We start from the raw sequence: 7,821 nt of genomic DNA on the forward strand, positions 1-7,821 counted from the left end.
CGGACGCCAAAGCTCGGCAGGGCCGTGGGCACTTAGAAACTTTTTGCCAAGTTGGCTGTGAGCTCCAGGAGGAGACCGTCATTTTTCGTCATTCGAGGCCGACTGCGGCACCGGCGCTGAGCGGACGCCAAAGCTCGGCAGGGCCGTGGGCACTTTGCCACTTTTTCGCCACAATTGGCTGTGAGCTCCAGGAGGAGACCGTTATTTTTCGTCATTCTAGGCCGGTTGCAGAACCGGCGCGGCTCGGATGCACGAGCCCGCAGAGCCGTGGGCACTTAGAAAAATTTCAGAGAGGCGACACTTTGCCATTTTTTCAGAGAGGTGACACTTAGTCGTTTTTTCGAAAGTTGACACTTAGCCGTTTTTTCGAAAGTTGACACTTAGTCGTTTTTTCGAAAGTTGACACTTAGTCGTTTTTTCGCCAAAGTGCCCACCTCCAGCGCGTGCCACGGCGCTTTCCAGGTCTTCTATCCGACCTTGTGCTGTCGAGGACGGCGTGTCCGACGCCGTGGGGAGACCAGCACCATCTCCTCCATACTCGTAAACGAGGTGCTTTGGAAAACGGGGGGAAAGTCGATGAGTACACTGACTACTGGGACCATTTCATTGTACTCTGGCGCACCTGAAGACCAAAAAAGGTACTGCACCTTAGCCCGGGTACCTCACCCCCTGGTACCTCGAGGTGAGCTCCAGGGAGAGAGGCTGATTTTTTGCTTTTTGAGGCCGACCACCGAACCGGCGCGGGGCGGACTCACAAGCCCCGCAGAGCCGTGGGCACTTAGTCGTTTTTTCGAAAGTTGACACTTAGTCGTTTTTTCGCCGATTTTGCTGGGACCTCCAGGCGAGGACCGGCGTTTTTCGTCTTCCGGGTCCGACCCGGGAACCAGCGCCGAGCGGACACATTCGCTCGCTAGTGCCGTTGGCACTTAGAAAATTTTTCGTTTGTCATGAGCTCCGGGCGGAGACCGGCGTTTTTCGTCTTCCGGGTCCGACCCGGGAACCAGCGCCGAGCGGACACATTCGCTCGCAAGTGCCGTTGGCACTTAGAAAATTTTTCGTTTGTCATGAGCTCCGGGCGGAGAGCGGCGTTTTTCGTCTTCCGGGTTCGACCCGGGAACCAGCGCCGAGCGGACACATTCGCTCGCTAGTGCCGTTGGCACTTAGAAAATTTTTCGTTTGTCATGAGCTCCGGGCGGAGACCGGCGTTTTTTGTCTTCCGGGTTCGACCCGGGAACCAGCGCCGAGCGGACACATTCGCTCGCTAGTGCCGTTGGCACTTAGAAAATTTTTCGTTTGTCATGAGCTCCGGGCGGAGAGCGGCGTTTTTCGTCTTCCGGGTTCGACCCGGGAACCAGCGCCGAGCGGACACATTCGCTCGCTAGTGCCGTTGGCACTTAGAAAATTTTTCGTTTGTCATGAGCTCCGGGCGGAGAGCGGCGTTTTTCGTCTTCCGGGTTCGACCCGGGAACCAGCGCCGAGCGGACACATTCGCTCGCTAGTGCCGTTGGCACTTAGAAAATTTTTCGTTTGTAATGAGCTCCGGGCGGAGAGCGGCGTTTTTCGTCTTCCGGGTTCGACCCGGGAACCAGCGCCGAGCGGACACATTCGCTCGCTAGTGCCGTTGGCACTTAGAAAATTTTTCGTTTGTCATGAGCTCCGGGCGGAGAGCGGCGTTTTTCGTCTTCCGGGTTCGACCCGGGAACCAGCGCCGAGCGGACACATTCGCTCGCTAGTGCCGTTGGCACTTAGAAAATTTTTCGTTTGTCATGAGCTCCGGGCGGAGAGCGGCGTTTTTCGTCTTCCGGGTTCGACCCGGGAACCAGCGCCGAGCGGACACATTCGCTCGCTAGTGCCGTTGGCACTTAGAAAATTTTTCGTTTGTCATGAGCTCCGGGCGGAGAGCGGCGTTTTTCGTCTTCCGGGTTCGACCCGGGAACCAGCGCCGAGCGGACACATTCGCTCGCTAGTGCCGTTGGCACTTAGAAAATTTTTCGTTTGTCATGAGCTCCGGGCGGAGAGCGGCGTTTTTCGTCTTCCGGGTTCGACCCGGGAACCAGCGCCGAGCGGACACATTCGCTCGCTAGTGCCGTTGGCACTTAGAAAATTTTTCGTTTGTCATGAGCTCCGGGCGAGGACCGGCGTTTTTCGTCTTCCGGGTTCGACCCGGGAACCAGCGCCGAGCGGACACATTCGCTCGCTAGTGCCGTTGGCACTTAGAAAATTTTTCGTTTGTCATGAGCTCCGGGCGAGGACCGGCGTTTTTCGTCTTCCGGGTTCGACCCGGGAACCAGCGCCGAGCGGACACATTCGCTCGCTAGTGCCGTTGGCACTTAGAAAATTTTTCGTTTGTCATGAGCTCCGGGCGGAGACCGGCATTTTTCGTCATTCGAGGCCGACGGGGGAACCAGCCGGAGCGGACACGTTTGCTCGGAAGAGCCGTTGGCACTTAGAAAAAATTCCGTGTCTCGTGAGCTCCAGGGGGGACAGGCTGGTTTTATTCATCCGTAGCCGACATGGGAACCAGCGCGGAGCGGATTGGTGTTGCGCTGCCATATACCTCATCTCTCTCAGGAGTCCCCCCCTTATACGTGCCGATGGTGTTTTGGAAAACGGGGGGTAACTGGATGAGTACACTGACTAGGGGGACCAGTACACTAGCGAGTGGGACCAGTACACTGACTAGTGGGACCAACACACTATGAGCGCCTGGTACCTAAAATGGAAGTATAGAGGCCGAATTTCGGGCAAGATCACGCCGTGTTAGGCTTCCAGGACCTCGGCTAAGCAATTTTAACGGGTCGCCCGGTTCTTTTTTGATCCAGCCCGGTTCTTTTTTTTATCCAGCCCGGTTCTTTTTACACTTCCAGCTGGAGCTCGGGAGCGGCTTTTTGCACAAGATCACGCCGTGTTAGGCTTCCAGGACCTCGGCTAAGCAATTTTAACGGGTCGCCCGGTTCTTTTTTTTATCCAGCCCGGTTCTTTTTTTATCCAGCCCGGTTCTTTTTACACTTCCAGCTGAAGCTCGGGAGCGGCTTTTTGCACAAGAACACGCCGTGTTAGGCTTCCAGGACCTCGGCTAAGCAATTTTAACGGGTCGCCCGGTTCTTTTTTGATCCAGCCCGGTTCTTTTTTTTATCCAGCCCGGTTCTTTTTACACTTCCAGCTGGAGCTTGGGAGCGGCTTTTTGCACAAGATCACGCCGGGTTAGGCTTCCAGGACCTCGGCTAAGCAATTTTAACGGGTCGCCCGGTTCTTTTTTGATCCAGCCCGGTTCTTTTTTTTATCCAGCCTGGTTCTTTTTACACTTCCAGCTGGAGCTCGGGAGCGGCTATTTGCACAAGATCACGCCGTGTTAGGCTTCCAGGACCTCGGCTAAGCAATTTTAACGGGTCGCCCGGTTCTTTTTTGATCCAGCCCGGTTCTTTTTTTTATCCAGCCCGGTTCTTTTTACACTTCCAGCTGGAGCTCGGGAGCGGCTTTTTGCACAAGATCACGCCGGGTTAGGCTTCCAGGACCTCGGCTAAGCAATTTTAACGGGTCCCCCGGTTCTTTTTTGATCCAGCCCGGTTCTTTTTTTATCCAGCCCGGTTCTTTTTACACTTCCAGCTGGAGCTCGGGAGCGGCTTTTTGCACAAGATCACGCCGTGTTAGGCTTCCAGGACCTCGGCTAAGCAATTTTAACGGGTCGCCCGGTTCTTTTTTGATCCAGCCCGGTTCTTTTTTTTATCCAGCCCGGTTCTTTTTACACTTCCAGCTGGAGCTCGGGAGCGGCTTTTTGCACAAGATCACGCCGTGTTAGGCTTCCAGGACCTCGGCTAAGCAATTTTAACGGGTCGCCCGGTTCTTTTTTGATCCAGCCCGGTTCTTTTTTTTATCCAGCCTGGTTCTTTTTACACTTCCAGCTGGAGCTCGGGAGCGGCTTTTTGCACAAGATCACGCCGTGTTAGGCTTCCAGGACCTCGGCTAAGCAATTTTAACGGGTCGCCCGGTTCTTTTTTGATCCAGCCCGGTTCTTTTTTTTTATCCAGCCCGGTTCTTTTTACACTTCCAGCTGGAGCTCGGGAGCGGCTTTTTGCACAAGAACACGCCGTGTTAGGCTTCCAGGACCTCGGCTAAGCAATTTTAACGGGTCGCCCGGTTCTTTTTTGATCCAGCCCGGTTCTTTTTTTTATCCAGCCCGGTTCTTTTTACACTTCCAGCTGGAGCTCGGGAGCGGCTTTTTGCACAAGATCACGCCGTGTTAGGCTTCCAGGACCTCGGCTAAGCAATTTTAACGGGTCGCCCGGTTCTTTTTTGATCCAGCCCGGTTCTTTTTTTTATCCAGCCCGGTTCTTTTTACACTTCCAGCTGGAGCTCGGGAGCGGCTTTTTGCACAAGAACACGCCGTGTTAGGCTTCCAGGACCTCGGCTAAGCAATTTTAACGGGTCGCCCGGTTCTTTTTTTGATCCAGCCCGGTTCTTTTTTTATCCAGCCCGGTTCTTTTTACACTTCCAGCTGGAGCTCGGGAGCGGCTTTTTGCACAAGATCACGCCGTGTTAGGCTTCCAGGACCTCGGCTAAGCAATTTTAACGGGTCGCCCGGTTCTTTTTTTGATCCAGCCCGGTTCTTTTTTTATCCAGCCCGGTTCTTTTTACACTTCCAGCTGGAGCTCGGGAGCGGCTTTTTGCACAAGATCACGCCGTGTTAGGCTTCCAGGACCTCGGCTCAGCAATTTTAACGGGTCGCCCGGTTCTTTTTTGATCCAGCCCGGTTCTTTTTTTATCCAGCCCGGTTCTTTTTACACTTCCAGCTGGAGCTCGGGAGCGGCTTTTTGCACAAGATCACGCCGTGTTAGGCTTCCAGGACCTCGGCTAAGCAATTTTAACGGGTCGCCCGGTTCTTTTTTTGATCCAGCCCGGTTCTTTTTTTTTTATCCAGCCTGGTTCTTTTTACACTTCCAGCTGGAGCTCGGGAGCGGCTTTTTGCACAAGATCACGCCGTGTTAGGCTTCCAGGACCTCGGCTAAGCAATTTTAACGGGTCGCCCGGTTCTTTTTTGATCCAGCCCGGTTCTTTTTCCACTTCCAGCTGGAGCTCAGCAGCGGCTTTTTGCACAAGATCACGCCGGGTTAGGCTTCCAGGACCTCGGCTAAGCACTTCTAACGGGTCGCCCGGTTCTTTTTTTGAACCAGCCCGGTTCTTTTTACACTTCCAGCTGGAGCTCAGCAGCGGCTTTTTGCACAAGATCACGCCGGGTTAGGGTTCCAGGACCTCGGCTAAGCAATTTTAACGGGCCGCCCGGTTCTTTTTTTGATCCAGCCCGGTTCTTTTTACACTTCCAGCTGGAGCTCAGCAGCGGCTTTTTGCACAAGATCACGCCGGGTTAGGCTTCCAGGACCTCGGCTAAGCACTTGTAACGGGCCCTGGTCCACCCCTGCCAGCGCATTTCAAAACTTGGCATTAATTTCGACCTAAGAGACGAAGTCTGATTTTTTTCTACCACTTGGGCGGCCTTTTTGCACCCAGAACACCCGCACCGGCACCATAAATTCGAAGGGTGCCGAGTGCGTCGGCGCAGATTCTGCGACGGAGTGACACTTCCCTCTTGTGGACATTCGGCGGTAGGTGAAATGCGCACTCGGTCTTCTCTTTTCTTTTCCTTCCAGTGAAACTTTGGCAACATTCTGCGAGCTGCTGGCTTCCAGAACCTCGGCCAAGCAGGTGGAGGATTTTTTTCCACTTCCAGCTGGAGGTGAGGAGGGACTTTTTGGGCAAGATCACGCCGACTTAGCAAGCAAGGTGGAAGTGCCAGCATGCAGTGGCTGGAAGTGTGGATGTGGAGCTCCAGCACCCTCCCTGCCTATGGAAGTGTGGAGCTCCAGCACCCTCCCTGCCTATGGAAGTGTGGAGCTCCAGCACCCTCCCTGCCTATGGAAGTGTGGAGCTCCAGCACCCTCCCTGCCTATGGAAGTGTGGAGCTCCAGCACCCTCCCTGCCTATGGAAGTGTGGAGCTCCAGCACCCTCCCTGCCTATGGAAGTGTGGAGCTCCAGCACCCTCCCTGCCTATGGAAGTGTGGAGCTCCAGCACCCTCCCTGCCTATGGAAGTGTGGAGCTCCAGCACCCTCCCTGCCTATGGAAGTGTGGAGCTCCAGCACCCTCCCTGCCTATGGAAGTGTGGAGCTCCAGCACCCTCCCTGCCTATGGAAGTGTGGAGCTCCAGCACCCTCCCTGCCTATGGAAGTGTGGAGCTCCAGCACCCTCCCTGCCTATGGAAGTGTGGAGCTCCAGCACCCTCCCTGCCTATGGAAGTGTGGAGCTCCAGCACCCTCCCTGCCTATGGAAGTGTGGAGCTCCAGCACCCTCCCTGCCTATGGAAGTGTGGAGCTCCAGCACCCTCCCTGCCTATGGAAGTGTGGAGCTCCAGCACCCTCCCTGCCTATGGAAGTGTGGAGCTCCAGCACCCTCCCTGCCTATGGAAGTGTGGAGCTCCAGCACCCTCCCTGCCTATGGAAGTGTGGAGCTCCAGCACCCTCCCTGCCTATGGAAGTGTGGAGCTCCAGCACCCTCCCTGCCTATGGAAGTGTGGAGCTCCAGCACCCTCCCTGCCTATGGAAGTGTGGAGCTCCAGCACCCTCCCTGCCTATGGAAGTGTGGAGCTCCAGCACCCTCCCTGCCTATGGAAGTGTGGAGCTCCAGCACCCTCCCTGCCTATGGAAGTGTGGAGCTCCAGCACCCTCCCTGCCTATGGAAGTGTGGAGCTCCAGCACCCTCCCTGCCTATGGAAGTGTGGAGCTCCAGCACCCTCCCTGCCTATGGAAGTGTGGAGCTCCAGCACCCTCCCTGCCTATGGAAGTGTGGAGCTCCAGCACCCTCCCTGCCTATGGAAGTGTGGAGCTCCAGCACCCTCCCTGCCTATGGAAGTGTGGAGCTCCAGCACCCTCCCTGCCTATGGAAGTGTGGAGCTCCAGCACCCTCCCTGCCTATGGAAGTGTGGAGCTCCAGCACCCTCCCTGCCTATGGAAGTGTGGAGCTCCAGCACCCTCCCTGCCTATGGAAGTGTGGAGCTCCAGCACCCTCCCTGCCTATGGAAGTGTGGAGCTCCAGCACCCTCCCTGCCTATGGAAGTGTGGAGCTCCAGCACCCTCCCTGCCTATGGAAGTGTGGAGCTCCAGCACCCTCCCTGCCTATGGAAGTGTGGAGCTCCAGCACCCTCCCTGCCTATGGAAGTGTGGAGCTCCAGCACCCTCCCTGCCTATGGAAGTGTGGAGCTCCAGCACCCTCCCTGCCTATGGAAGTGTGGAGCTCCAGCACCCTCCCTGCCTATGGAAGTGTGGAGCTCCAGCACCCTCCCTGCCTATGGAAGTGTGGAGCTCCAGCACCCTCCCTGCCTATGGAAGTGTGGAGCTCCAGCACCCTCCCTGCCTATGGAAGTGTGGAGCTCCAGCACCCTCCCTGCCTATGGAAGTGTGGAGCTCCAGCACCCTCCCTGCCTATGGAAGTGTGGAGCTCCAGCACCCTCCCTGCCTATGGAAGTGTGGAGCTCCAGCACCCTCCCTGCCTATGGAAGTGTGGAGCTCCAGCACCCTCCCTGCCTATGGAAGTGTGGAGCTCCAGCACCCTCCCTGCCTATGGAAGTGTGGAGCTCCAGCACCCTCCCTGCCTATGGAAGTGTGGAGCTCCAGCACCCTCCCTGCCTATGGAAGAGCCACCTCCGCGGGCATGCTGCTCAACCACGCCGGCCCAGAGTTCCAGCCGCTCGGCTACACTCTCTCACAAGCCCCGCCTGGAGCTCCCCAGCCCGCCCCTGGTACCTCAACTACCGAGGCCAGCCGCTCGACCA

The sequence above is a fragment of the Syngnathus leptorhynchus genome, unplaced genomic scaffold (assembly GCF_054491065.1).
Source record: "Syngnathus leptorhynchus isolate UIUO unplaced genomic scaffold, UIUO_Slep HiC_scaffold_733, whole genome shotgun sequence".
In the NCBI taxonomy this organism is placed as follows: Eukaryota; Metazoa; Chordata; class Actinopteri; order Syngnathiformes; family Syngnathidae; genus Syngnathus; species Syngnathus leptorhynchus.